Source organism: Tachyglossus aculeatus, chromosome X1, assembly GCF_015852505.1.
Source record: "Tachyglossus aculeatus isolate mTacAcu1 chromosome X1, mTacAcu1.pri, whole genome shotgun sequence".
Taxonomy (NCBI): Eukaryota; Metazoa; Chordata; class Mammalia; order Monotremata; family Tachyglossidae; genus Tachyglossus; species Tachyglossus aculeatus.
This window is the reverse complement of record NC_052101.1, coordinates 25,119,074-25,132,255: the sequence shown is the minus strand read 5'-3', so window position 1 is coordinate 25,132,255 and position 13,182 is coordinate 25,119,074. Positions and strand designations below refer to the sequence as shown.

The 13,182-nt window shown below is 41.5% G+C and overlaps 1 protein-coding gene across 4 annotated transcripts in view; it reads left to right on the top strand.

Moving 5' to 3' along the window:
- Positions 1 to 13,182, top strand: part of TENM2 (teneurin transmembrane protein 2) — a 921,151-nt gene that overhangs the window by 848,553 nt on the left and 59,416 nt on the right. The window lies entirely within an intron of this gene.

Here is a 13,182-nt window from a genome sequence, read left to right as displayed (position 1 = left end):
AAGTTCTATATTTGGGACAATTTTTTTAAACTGTCTGCAACTCTAATCAGTTGAACTGGGATAATGTCAGATCAGTGAAATCTCCAGATGTCACTGCCATTCCCAATGAAAAACTTCCTGTTACAGACAGCTGTCATCCAGTAAGTAATTTATATTCTTCCTCACCTTTCAGTGCTGTTCATACAGAAGTCAATCAACAAATACTTCTGTTATGTTTGATTGATCCCACTACCCCAACTCTGTTGCTGCTGTGCCTTTTTTATTTTTAGCCCATCTTCCCTCCATTCCTTGATCCCAAATCCCATCCCCTCATCTTCCAAGTTCCCCAGACAAGACAAGACAAGCGATTAAAGCTTAGCAGGCAAGCTCAGAGTGAGGGAGGGTATGGTGTGTGGAAAAATTACTCATTTGACAACAGCTCTCAGGGACTTTCTTGTTGGACATGTACTGGGAGGATGCTTAGGAAGTTCGACCCTCTGAAGAGTAAGTATTTAATTATGTGTCTTCCTCTTAATACCCATTGTAAGGCTCCAGAGAAGTTTTTCCTTCGGGAGATGGAAATTGGGCCCTCTTCAGCTGTATACCATTGAACTAAGACTAAAATTAGAACAGTGCTTTGCACATAGTAAGTGCTTAATAAATGGCATTATTATTATTATTATTATTAAAATTACTGACCACCTTAAATTCAAGGCTGTTCAAGGCAAATATGGCAACCTCCCACTAGGTTGCTCTTAAACATTATGTGAGTGTCCCAGTGATCATCGCTGAACAAGATTCCCAAACCAGAAAATATCAAAGTTAGGATTTAATTAGTGCTCCAAATTAGTAAAGGTAACCAAAGAAAATGCTAAAATCAAAGTTTGCAAGATAATATTTAAAACTCCTTGGGCCTAAGGGTCAAGCTAAGGATTTGATTAAAAGCCAGATGCGTGGTTGATCACGTGCTTGGCTTAGGAAAAAGATTAAGAATAGCTTTTAATAATAATGATGATGGTATTTGTTAAGCATTCAATTTTTGTTCAGTCGTATTTATTGAGCACTTACTGTGTGCAGCACACTGTCCTAAGCGCTTGGGAAGTACAAATTGGCAACATATAGAGACGTCCCTACCCAACAACGGGCTCACAGTCTAGAAAGGGGAGACAGACAACAAAACAAAACAAATAGACAGGTGTAAATACCATCAGAATAAATAGAATGATAGCTATATACACATCATTAATAAAATAGAGAAATAAATATGTGAAGTGAATATAATAAGTGTATATAAATAAATATAATAAATATAAATAGACACTTACTATTTGCCAAGCACTGTTCTAAGCACTGGGATAGATTCAAGCTAATCAGTTTGGGCACAGTCTATGTCCTAAATGAGGCTCACAGTCTTATTCCCCATTTTACAGATACGGTAACTGAGGCAAAGAGGTCACCCAGAAGACAAGTGGCAAAGCTGGAATTAGAACCCAGGTCCTTTTTACCCCCAGGCCCATGCTCTATCCTCTAAGGCATGCTAACTTCCCTGTTTATTCATTCATTCAGTCAATCATATTTATTAAGAGCTTACTGTGTGCAGAGCACTGTACTAAAGCACTTGGGAAAGTACAGTACAACAGTAAAGAGTGATAATCCCTGCCCATAATGATTTCACAATCTAGAGGCAGGAAAACAGACATCAATACAAATAAATAGACATCAATACAAATAAATAAAATTACAGATATATACATAAGTGCTGTGGGGATGGGAGATGGAGAAAGAGCAAGCGGAGCAAGTCAAGGTGACACAGAGGAAGTGGGAGATAAGGAAAAGTGCCCCCTCCAAGTCTTTTTGCTTTAGGTATAGCTTAAGTGGAGAGATACATTTTCTTAATGAAGATCTCTTCTGGCTGATTCTCAGAGAAGCAGGCAAGTACCAGCACCTCTGATAACCAACAGGAAGCACCGCACTGTCCGACTTCCCTTTGCTCAGCTCCCAGGAATGTGAAGGAAGCTTTTTCAACATCAGTAGAAGAGTTCACTTCCTTCCAGAATGTTCCAAACATTCTAGGGGGAGCTGGTCCTCCGTGAGGCTTTAGAATTTGCTAAAATATAGATATAGATCTTGAAAGAAGAGGTCTCTGCAGCTTTCATCTGGGTCCTGAGGCTCTACAGTTAGGAGTGAGATATCAGTCAAACAGAGCCTGCCATTCCATGTCCCAATCCTCCACACAAGCAGCAGAGCCCTGCTCTACTCTTCAGTCTAGCCACACTTCGTTGCCCATATCATCTTCTTAAAATGCCATTCACAATGCATGACTACCCATCTCAAAAGCTTCCAGTGGCTACGTCTTTTGTGCCACATCAAATAGAAATTCCTTTCCAAAGCACTTTGTCACCTGCCTCCTTACATCTCCATTCTCTTCTGCTAAATAATAATAATAATTCTGATATTTGTTAAATGCTTCCTGTGTGCCAGGCACTGTACTAGGTGCTGGGGTGGATGGATACAAACAAATCGGGTTGGGCACCGTCAGTGTCCACATGGGACTCACAGTCTTAATCCCCATTTTACAAAAGAGGCAACTGAGGCATAGGAAAGTCAATCTACATCCACCTAGTACTCTTTGCCCCTCCAAAGCTTAACTCCTAACTGTAACTCACTCTTCTTCCCCACTCAAATCCAATAAACCATGCCACTTCTCACCTTCAAAACCCTTCTAAAAACTACCTCCTCCAATAGGCATTCCCCAACCATCCTCTACATTTCTTGACGTGCCATCCCATTAGCTTTTAGGTGTATATCTGCTTAATTATTCTACCAGTTTACCCTGGTATCTATCCAGTTTTTCCTTAGTTTTGTGGTTAGTGGTTGTAGCTTTGTGTTCCCATTGTATGTAGAATAATAATAACAATGATGGTGGTGTTTGTTAAATGCTTTACTATGTGCCAGGCACTGTACTAAGCACTGGGGTGGATACAAGCAAATTGGGTTGGACACAATCCCTGTCCTGCATAGGGCTCACAGTCTCAGTATGTATATTACTTGTCTCCCCCATTAGATTATAAACTCCTCATCAGGGACCTCCACTTTTATTTTATTATATGTTCCTAAGCAACTAGTTCTTAAGACACTGTACTTCAGGCAGTAGATGCCTAATAAATACCAAGATGACAATGACGATAAGAGTATCACTCTCTCTTCCCCACACCACAGTAACATGGGTGTTTAATAGCCCTCAGTCAGGTGATGTTTTTGAAGAGTGCAGCTGTCTGTCACTCTGGTAGTTCTGTTCCTAAAACCACCTTAACCCAGGGCAGAGTTGGGGAAGTGTTAGCCCTGGAGCCCATACCACCCTAATTGAATTAGGGGTGGAGTCAACCTTAATGGCTACTTCAATTTCTTAAGCTCCTCTTCCTTTCCCACCTCCAACAAAATAAAGACATTCAACTCTGTTTACTCTAGCAAATTATTCGGATAATTCAGGTGAAATTTGTCCTTTGTTCCATGTCCCTGAGCCAGTTGCCTATTATTGGTTAATAACTCTCTTGCTATGTAGACCATCATCATCATCATCATCAATCGTATTTATTGAGCGCTTACTATGTGCAGAGCACTGTACTAATCCCCTCCCAGGATAAGGAAGCGTTTTCAACTTCTTCACAACTCTACTACTATGCTGGTTCTTCATCTGTCCAGTTCTTTTCATCCTCCAAGATTTTGTGAGAGAGAAATCTCTTCCCAAACTGAGAACTCTCTTTTTCACCTCTCTTTTTTGTCTCTCGCCTCCCTCACACACACTCTCTCTCTCTCTCTCTCTCTCTCTCTCTCTCTCTCTTTTTCTCATCCCAGCCTGCTCTCTATCATGTACATGCTATCTCTGACCTGCCTCCAAGCCTCTATATCTCTGGAGCCATTGTCTCCTGACAGGTTGGATGAGCCTGGTCCAGCCTGTTGTTTCCCAAAATCTCCAAGTCAGCTTGCCCTGAAATTCCACTTGGCAAGGTGTCATCCAGGTCATGGTTTCTGCACCCACAGGTTTCTTGTACCCCTCACTCTAGTCTCCTCTGCTGATGTCTAATTCAACTAGAAGACAATGTTCTACTTAGAACTTACCCCAATGCTATGGGAAGAGAGGAGAGAACAGAGATAGCCAGATAGAGTATGATACCTTGATGAAGTTCTGAGACCTAAAGAGCCTAGTCAACAGAAAAAAAATGGTGGCAATGGCTGAGGAAGCAACAGAGAAAAAGTTGCCTAGCAACCAAAGAAGAAAAGGTGTTTAGAGGCTAATAGAGGTGATCCTTGGTCAGGTGCAACTGGCAGCCCCTGAATGATCCAGAATGGATAGCTTTCAAGACAAGGTTGTCATTTCTCAGGAACCTCAGGAACCAAGAAGCAGAGTGGCCTAGTCGAAAGAGCCAGAGGCTGAGAGTCAGAGGACCTGGGTTCTATTCCCTGCTCTGCCAGCTGCTAGCTGTGTGATCTTGGACAGGTCACAACTTCTCTGTGCCCCAGTTACCTAACTGTAAAATGAGGATAATCTGTTCTCCTACTTAAACTATGAACCCCGTGTGGAACAGGGACTTTGTCCGACCTAATTAACTTGTACCTACCCCAGCACTTAGAACAGTGTTTGACACGAGGTAAGTGCTTAAAAAAATGCCATAAAAAAAAAAAAAACCTGCTTTGAGTTTGGGAGGGACAGCAGCCCCAGCCAACTAACTACCTTTCATAAGAAGAGCAGGAAAAAAGCACTAGAAACTAAAAGAGCTCCTTTGGAGAGAAACAAGAATGAGAGGTGGGGGTTTACCAAAGTGGTTTAGGAAAGGATGCACATGGAACTGACAGTGCTTCCTCCTCCTCCTTCTTTTTTGAATAAAAAAGCAAGATTTGGGGGACTGAGTCAGTGCTGTGGAGAAGTGCTCTCCATGGATCTAATCTGCACTCTAATGAAGTTAGAATGAACTTCAGTTCAATGAGTGAACGGAGAATTCATTTTTTTTAGAAATTGGCCTCTCCCTACAGCAGAAATCCTGAAAGATGAGCACCTAGAAACCTGGGAGCAGGACTGCAGCCACCCCCTGGCTTTTCAGACAGCACCTGGCTTCAAAGCACAGGCACCAGCCAAGCGCGCTCCACGGACCTTCTAAATCCACGGTTTTGCGGGGTCCCCAACAGCCATTCCACCTAACCTGGAAGCACTGGATCCTGAGTTAGCCGAAATCAGGAATACTCTAGTCACCATTTTTAAGCCTCCGTGATGGTGCCAAGTTTCAAGCAAGAGCCCCTATTCAGAGTCAGAGAAAACCAATAACAAAGGTTTTCAACAGGCCCAATGTCTCTGTCAGGCCTCTCTCTGAGAGTGATTGCTCTTTCTCTGTTATACTGCAGGCTTTCTTACAACTTTGGTTAAGGTAAGGTTTCAGGATTTAAACGGAGAAGGAAGTGGAAAAAGGGGAGAACTTGCAAAGCATTCTGGAAGTATGTTCGGCCCAACTCTTTCTTGCGATATTTTCCACTTTGAGCCATTGAAGCCATGATGGTGTGCATCTGTGGATGAAGTATCAAACAGCTGATGTATTAATAGAAGCTGAAGCCTTCAAAATGAACACACTGTCAGCTAATCTATTGCTTTAAAGAGTTGGTCATGCAGGAGATCCTGCAGGGGCAATGAAGAGCTAATCTTGTGTTGCCAGATTAAATCAAGTCAGAGTTGCCTGTTGCTTTCACATCTTGGTTACATCAAGCCCAAACCACTCCTGTTATTCCAAACTTACTTTTAAAATCTTGGACAGACTTGAGTATCATGACTCCTCCCAATGACAGTTTTCTATAATAATAATAATAATAATGGCATTTATTAAGCGCTTACTATGTACAAAGCACCGTTCTAAGCACTGGGGAGGTGATCAGGTTGTCCCACAGGGGGCTCACAATCTTAATCCCCATTTTACAGATGAGGTAACTGAGGCCTAGAGAAGTTAAGTGACTTGCCCAAAGTCACACAACTGACAATTGGCCGAGCCGGAATTTGAACCCATGACCTCTGACTCCAAAGCCCACGATCTTTCCACTGAGCCACGCTGCTTCTCTATAAGGATATGGGCAGAAAAATGGAATACTTCTGTCCTAGTAGAGGGCCCATTTTAAAAACAGGGTCTCCCATGGATCAGTGGGAACCCTTTTGTAGTGGTTTCCATTTTCTTTATGCCATGAAGCTTTTTAAAAAACCAACTACACTTCAAGGGCCACCTTTAACTCTTCAACCCAGGTTTCTTCCCCTCAGCTGCATGTTTTTCACCTTCACACAAAATCTTTCTGCCCCCATTACTTTCCAGGCTTCCCTTGCAGATAAAAACCAGCTCTTGTGCCTTTCTTTCCTGAATAGTCTTTTCTTTGTGCTCCTCCCTCCCCCTGGTTCAGCTGCATCGCTTGGTGACAGCATTTCCACCGTCATCACTAAATGGCCTTCACGATTCCTTTCTGAATAGAGTATGTCCCCTGAGGTCACTAGAAGACCCAACTGGGAAAGCATCTGTCCCTGCATCAGCAGAATATGGCTTCTGGGTAGCCTCCAAAGGAGCCTGAAAGAAGGCAGAGGACTAGAACAGAAATTTAGGGAAAAAAACCCGAACTCGACAGTATACTGGTAGGGAAACAGTAATTATGCATCTCCGCTTGGTAGACTCCCCCTGCCCTCAGACTGCGGTCTTGATTGGGGCTTGATTGAAAAACTCCTCTCTGTGAAGCTGCAAGCTTCTGACCTCCAAATGTAGGTGCCTGATAACAGAAGCTGACAGAGATTCCCCTTAAAAATAAATTTTATTGTTTCAGCCTGTTCTCCATTCCATCCTTCTCTCAATATTCTGGTGCTTGTGAGAAACAGGGCAGAGGGTAGTGAGTTAGGTTTCCCCAGATGCCCATAATGAGAAGCAGCATGGCCTAGTGGTTAGAGCCCGGGTCTGGGCGTCAGAAGAACCTGGCTTCTAATCCCAGCTCCGCCACCTTGGGCAAGTCACTTCATTTCTCTGTGCCTCAGTTACCTCACCTGTAAAATGAGGATTAAGACTTGTGAGCCCCATGTGGGACAGGGACTGTGTCCAACCTGATTTACTTGTATCCACCCCAGTGTTTAGTAATAATAATAATAATGATGGCATTTGTTAAGTGCTTAGTATGTGCAAAGCACTGTTGTAAGCTCTGGGGAGGACACAAGGTGATCAGGCTTTCCTACGTGGGGCTCACAGTCTTAATCCCCATTGTACAGATGAAGGAACTGAGGCACAGAGAAGTTAAGTGACTGGCCCAAAGTCACACAGCTGACAAACGGCGGAGCCGGGATTTGAACCTATGACCACTTAGTACAGTGCCTGCCCATCGTAAACGCTTAACAAAAACCACAATTATTATTATTATTATTGTCCCAGGGCAGCTGTGTCCAAGCTGGAAGGGCATGTGAGCCAAAAGAGGAGGTATTTCAGTCTAAAGCTGATAACTCTGGATGATTCTGTTCTGGCTTCAAGACTCTATCAACAGAGTTCCCCACTTCAGGATCCACTCATCGGGTAAAAAGCATAGCTCAGATGGAGCTCTACTAAAGCTACCCCAGCTCATGTACTCAGTGAGAGTAGAATCTCAGATTCAAGATGCAACCTCTGCCAGATTAGCAAAATATCCAGTGGAAGATGCCGAGAGAGGCAGTGTGTTCTAGTGGAAAGAACATGGGATTGAGAGAGAGAAGATACGGGTTCTACTCCCAGCCCTGCAACCTTGCGCAAGTCATTTAACCTCCCTGGTCTTCAGTTTCCTCATCTGTCAAATGGGAATAAAATAGATTGTGAAACCCATGTGAGAAAGGATTTTGTTCAGCCTGATAACATTGAATTGACCCCCGTGCTTAGAACATAGCTAGCACTTAATCAATTCTGTAATAATAATGGTAGTGATTATTCTTATTATATACTATTTGGTTTCATGTCAACCATTTATTCTGGGCTAAACAGACAAATCTCCCCCTCTTTGCACCTTCTGGCCCTCCAATGCCTTCCTATGCACAAACAAACATACGTTCTTAAATTCTTGCCGTGAGCATTCTATCTGGGGCAGAAGGGGAAGTGAAAGTGAATTATCCATCACTTAGCAAATCTAAAACAAAGCTGAGTCATTTTTTCTTCTTCAATCCAAGGTGCCAGACTTATCCTATACAGTCTACAACATCTAAATTAAATTAGGCCAAGTAGGGCAGGTGGGAGCTGAGACAAGCTGATGCTAAACAACCTGTAAACGCATTGCAATGTGGAATTTATAAATGTTGACTACAATATGAATTTGATTGAAATACAGTGCAGGGAGACAAATTATGTGCTCCTATTTTCTCCCTCATTTTTACTATTTCCTACGTTATCAGTTTCTACTCCCGGAATTTTACTTTGTTCATTGAAATACTAAAATCTAGAGCTGATCTAATCCTAGCTCACTATTTTCCTTCTGGTTACCTCTAACTTCTCTGTGGCTCAGTTTCCTCATCTGTAAAATGGGGATTAAATGCCTATATGGGACAGAAACTCTGTCTGATCTGCCTATATTCTATCTACCCCAGTGTTTAGTATAGTGCTTGGCACATAATAAGCCTTTAACAAATAGTAGTAGTAGTAGTATCCTCATCATCATATCCAGGAGAGGAGGCCCAATGGCTTTCACCAGGGCCCTCCTGGTGGATCTGACCAAATTATTATCATCATAATTACTATTATTATAATTATATTTGTTCAGTGCTTACTGTGTGTCAAACACTGTTCTAAGTTCTGGGTTAGATACCATTTAATCAGGTTGACACAGTCCCTGTCCCACATGGGACTCACAATCTAAGAAGGAGGGAGAGCAGGTATTTAATCCCCATTTTACAGATGAGGCAACTGAGGCACAGAGAAGTAAAATGACTTGCCCAAAGTCACACATCAGGCAGGTGGCAGAGCCAGCATCAGGACCCAAATCTGTTCTATTTGCACTAGGCCATGCTGCTTGTTTGCTGTGAGAACTTGGGCAAGTCACTTAATTTCTCTGGGCCTCAGTTTCAACTGTAAAATGGGGATTAACCCTGTGAGTCCCATGTGGGACAGACACTGTGTCCAATCTGATAAATTTATATCTACCCCAGTGTTAGTAAAGTGCCTGGCACAGAGAAAGCAATTAAATACCATTTTAAAAAATACCGTTACTAGTGGGACATAATATAGCACTTGGATTTTATTATTGTTTTGCCATTTCTAAGCATTCTATTGCTTCTTCCTGGCCATCACTTCTTCTTTTTTAGTAAGTTTCCTAATAAAATTCCAGTACTTTTGAATATCAGGTCCAATAGCTATCCTAACCTCACCCATGTTGTTTAATTGTTTGTTCCCCAAAATGCAGCAGCTCTGTTCATTACAAACCTCATGCTGAGACAAAAATTGTCTCCATGGACCGCATAGTGTCTAATGCTGTAAGCAGAGGCCCAATCGTTTCTTCTAACACCAGAGTCCGCTGTATCCACACAGGCTGTTCGTATGGTCCGGTGAACTGTCCTTAGTTCCCAAATGACATTCCAAACCAAAATAGAGAGGGAAAACATGTTGTGGGAAAGATGAGTTTGCTTCAGTGTCATTTATTGGGTCTGGAAAGGCCCAAGGTTAGGCTCTCAGGAGTGGAAGGGAAGAAGAATTGTTTCTAGACTGTGAGCCCGTTGTTGGGTAGGGACCGTCTCTATATGTTGCCGACTTGTACTTCCCAAGCGCTTAGTACAGTGCTCTGCACACAGTAAGCGCTCAGTAAATATGATTTAATGAATGAAGAAGAATATTGGTTGAAAGAGTAGAGGAGGCAAAGCCAAACTACCTCCAACTACTTGGGCAACCAAATACAGATCACCTGTCCCATACCTTTGTCGATTATAGTAAAGGGAAGGCGAGTAGAAAAGAACATTGATTTTTGTTATTTTCCCGTCTGTTTTGTACAATCTGGGGAAAATGAAAGCCAAGTTGGACATCTTTGTAGATGTTTTGTGCCTCTCTAAACACTGAAGCTCTATCAATCAGTCATCTAGGTAGTCATGTCATGGCTTCAGTTTTGGTATTTCACTTTGTTCTAGTTTCACATGGATAGTACTTTTCGAAGAAATCCTGTTTTTGGAACTAAAAAGAAGGAATTTTCACAATTTATTCCTGGGAAGTTTTTTCATGTCTATATTTCTTTTTGATTGCCCTTAAAATTAGTGCTCATTTTATAATAGGTTTAATATAGCCCCAGCAATGATTTAGCTCTTATTATGACAAAAAGCACCTTGGTAAATTCATCTCAGCTTAACATTTCTATCCTACTTATTTTATTTTGTTGGTATGTTTGGTTCTGTTCTCTGTCTCCCCCTTTTAGACTGTGAGCCCACTATCGGATAGGGACTGTCTCTATGTGATGCCAATTTGTACTTCCCAAGCGCTTAGTACAGTGCTCTGCACATAGTAAGCGCTCAATAAATACGATTGATTGATTGATTGATTGATTGATTAGGAAATATTCAGCAGCTGTATTTATTATGTTCTGTTCAGATAGAGGGTTAAGTTGTTGGTGATTTTTTTCTTCCATACTTCAAACTTTTGCCCTTTATGAGGATATCCAGGTATAAATAACCACCCTTCCCCCAAAAATTAAATAAATAAATCATTCTGTGTCAAAGGAACACTGCAGCTTTCTCACTGGTTTCGAATGGAGACGTTTCTAGTCTCTCAGGTCCTGAACTGGCAATTCAGAACAGTTTGATTGCCTGCTTGATTGTTTGCGAGATAACTGCAAGATTGGCAGTGACAGGGTAATTTACTGAAGATTGCAATGTCAGACTATATCCAAGGGGGCTTGCTGGCATAAAGATGTGATTCTCATGACTGACAGGCCACTGGGAGATTGGTGTGCCAATTTAAAGTTCACAGTGTCGTCAAAAAGTGTTCAGCGACAGCAGCCCATAATCATACTCCATGATGAGGTCATTACAGGCATAACATATGCTCACACATAATAACAGACATATCCCAAACTGTGCAATATCTTGAACAGGTAAATGTAAATTTGTAGAAGAGAGTCACTTATATCCTATTTTTTGCTTCTGCTCTTTCTGATGTATTGATGAGATTTCTCCTGACAGGCAGTCCCCTGAATAAAAAGCACTAAACAAACTAAAGAGTGAGGCCATTTTAAGTTTGTGATTTTGAAGGTGTCACACACACCCAGAGAGAGTAGGACACGGAGGGGAAAAATGAGTTTGGGGCCTAATAGAAAAACTGTCCTGAGTTATTATCTGAGCCCGATGGTGTTCTCATGTTGATTATATAGAGTGGGTGGTAAATGGTCTGAAAGAAAAAAAAAATTGTCAGCTCCAGGCTGGAAAGCCCTGCTAAGATGGATGGAGCTCCTAATGGGAAGAGGCCAATGACCTTAAAGAAATCTATAGCTCTAACAACAATGGAGTTCTTCTAACTTAAGAAGTTTCTATAGATACTGAATGAAAACACTGCCAACATATCTCAGCAGGTTATTTTTAAATCAGAGACAGTCATTCAATTGCAGGTTCCTTCTGTCTAGTCAAGGACAGTTTGTGGGCGATCATGTTAAATGCAAAATGCAGAGATGTTCCGTATGTTTTTCTGCCTCTGCAAAGGGCAGTGTCAGTCTATTTGACTATCTAAGCACGGATCAAAAACAGTGTTTCAGCATAATCGTTTTGAAAGGAAACAATTCTCTGGCATTATCTAAAGTGTTTAAAAGGTTCTGGACTGCGGTGAGTTCAGAGTCACTCCTGCTTCTGACTGATATTTAGATTCTTGATCTGAAAATCTTGAAATTGAAGGAGAGTTCTTGGGCTCTCCCTTTTTCTCTCTCTCTTCTCTCCCCCTCCCTCAAATTTCACAAATCATTTTGTATTGCAATGCACATGAGCAGTATTTGACCCTGTGAAAAATGAGAGGGTAGTTTAGTCTTTTAAAGCGAGTCAAAACATGCAACCTTCTAATTTGTTTGTTTGCTAAAAAGAAGGAGATGCTTTAAAATAATTGTATATTAATTGTTAAATTACAGTGGAACTTTGGTGAAATTACATACTTTGCTTTCATTAGCGATATCAAATGTAAAGGGTAATGCTGAAGAATTATGCTCTAATGTATTTTAAAAGGAGAGCCAAGCCTATGATTCAGCAGACTAATGCACATATTTGTCAATTCACTGCGGCTCAAGGGTCTAGCCTGTGTTCCCCGTGATGCTAATTAGGGCAGAAATGCCTTACTATCAAATTTGCTAGATAACAAGCCAGTCGCTGTCTGAACGCTAGGACACTGTGTGACTGATCAGTTCTGAGCAGAACACGTGATTGCCTAATAGCCACATTTTTGGAAAGGAAAGCCTCTTTCAGAGTCCAAGATGTCTCCACCGCCTTTCTTAACACTCTTTACTGAATACTCAGATCTTGAGAAGGAAAAAAATCAAACCCCCAATCCATAATCAGAAACAATATCAGCATCAAAAGTATTCGCTGAGCACCTACTGTATGCCAAACACTGAAGTAGTGCTTAGAGAAATTATAATGAAATAAAAGACGTGATCCCCATCATCTAGAAGCTCACAACCTAATCGAGGAAAAGAATTAATTACATTAATTGATCATGGATGAATTTGTCACAGTTAAGCGGTGTGGCCTAGTGGAAAGTACACAGGAATGAAAGTCAGGAGCCTTGGGTTCTAATCCTGGCTGTTCCACTTGCCCGCTGTGTGGCCTTGGACAAGGCACTTAACTGCTCTGTGCCCAAGTTTCCACATCTGTAAAATAGGGATTATATACTGTCTTCTTCCTTCCCTTTAGACTATGAGTCCAGTGTGGGACAAAGTTTCTGTTTGATCTGATTGTATTGTATTTACCCTAGTGCTTAACACAATGTTGGGACTTTTTAAATGCTTAATAAATGCCATAATTATTTTTATTACTATTATAATTAATAGGAATGGAACTAGATATGACAGAAATGAATATACAAATAGAGAAATACATAGCTGCTGCAGTGGCTGATGGGATGGCATGATCAGAAATGGGGAAATCCTATTGACAAGTTCTGGTTGATTGGAGTCTCACCCACATTCATTGGAGACTCACAAGACAATGGATGAGGGATGGTTGACTCTCCA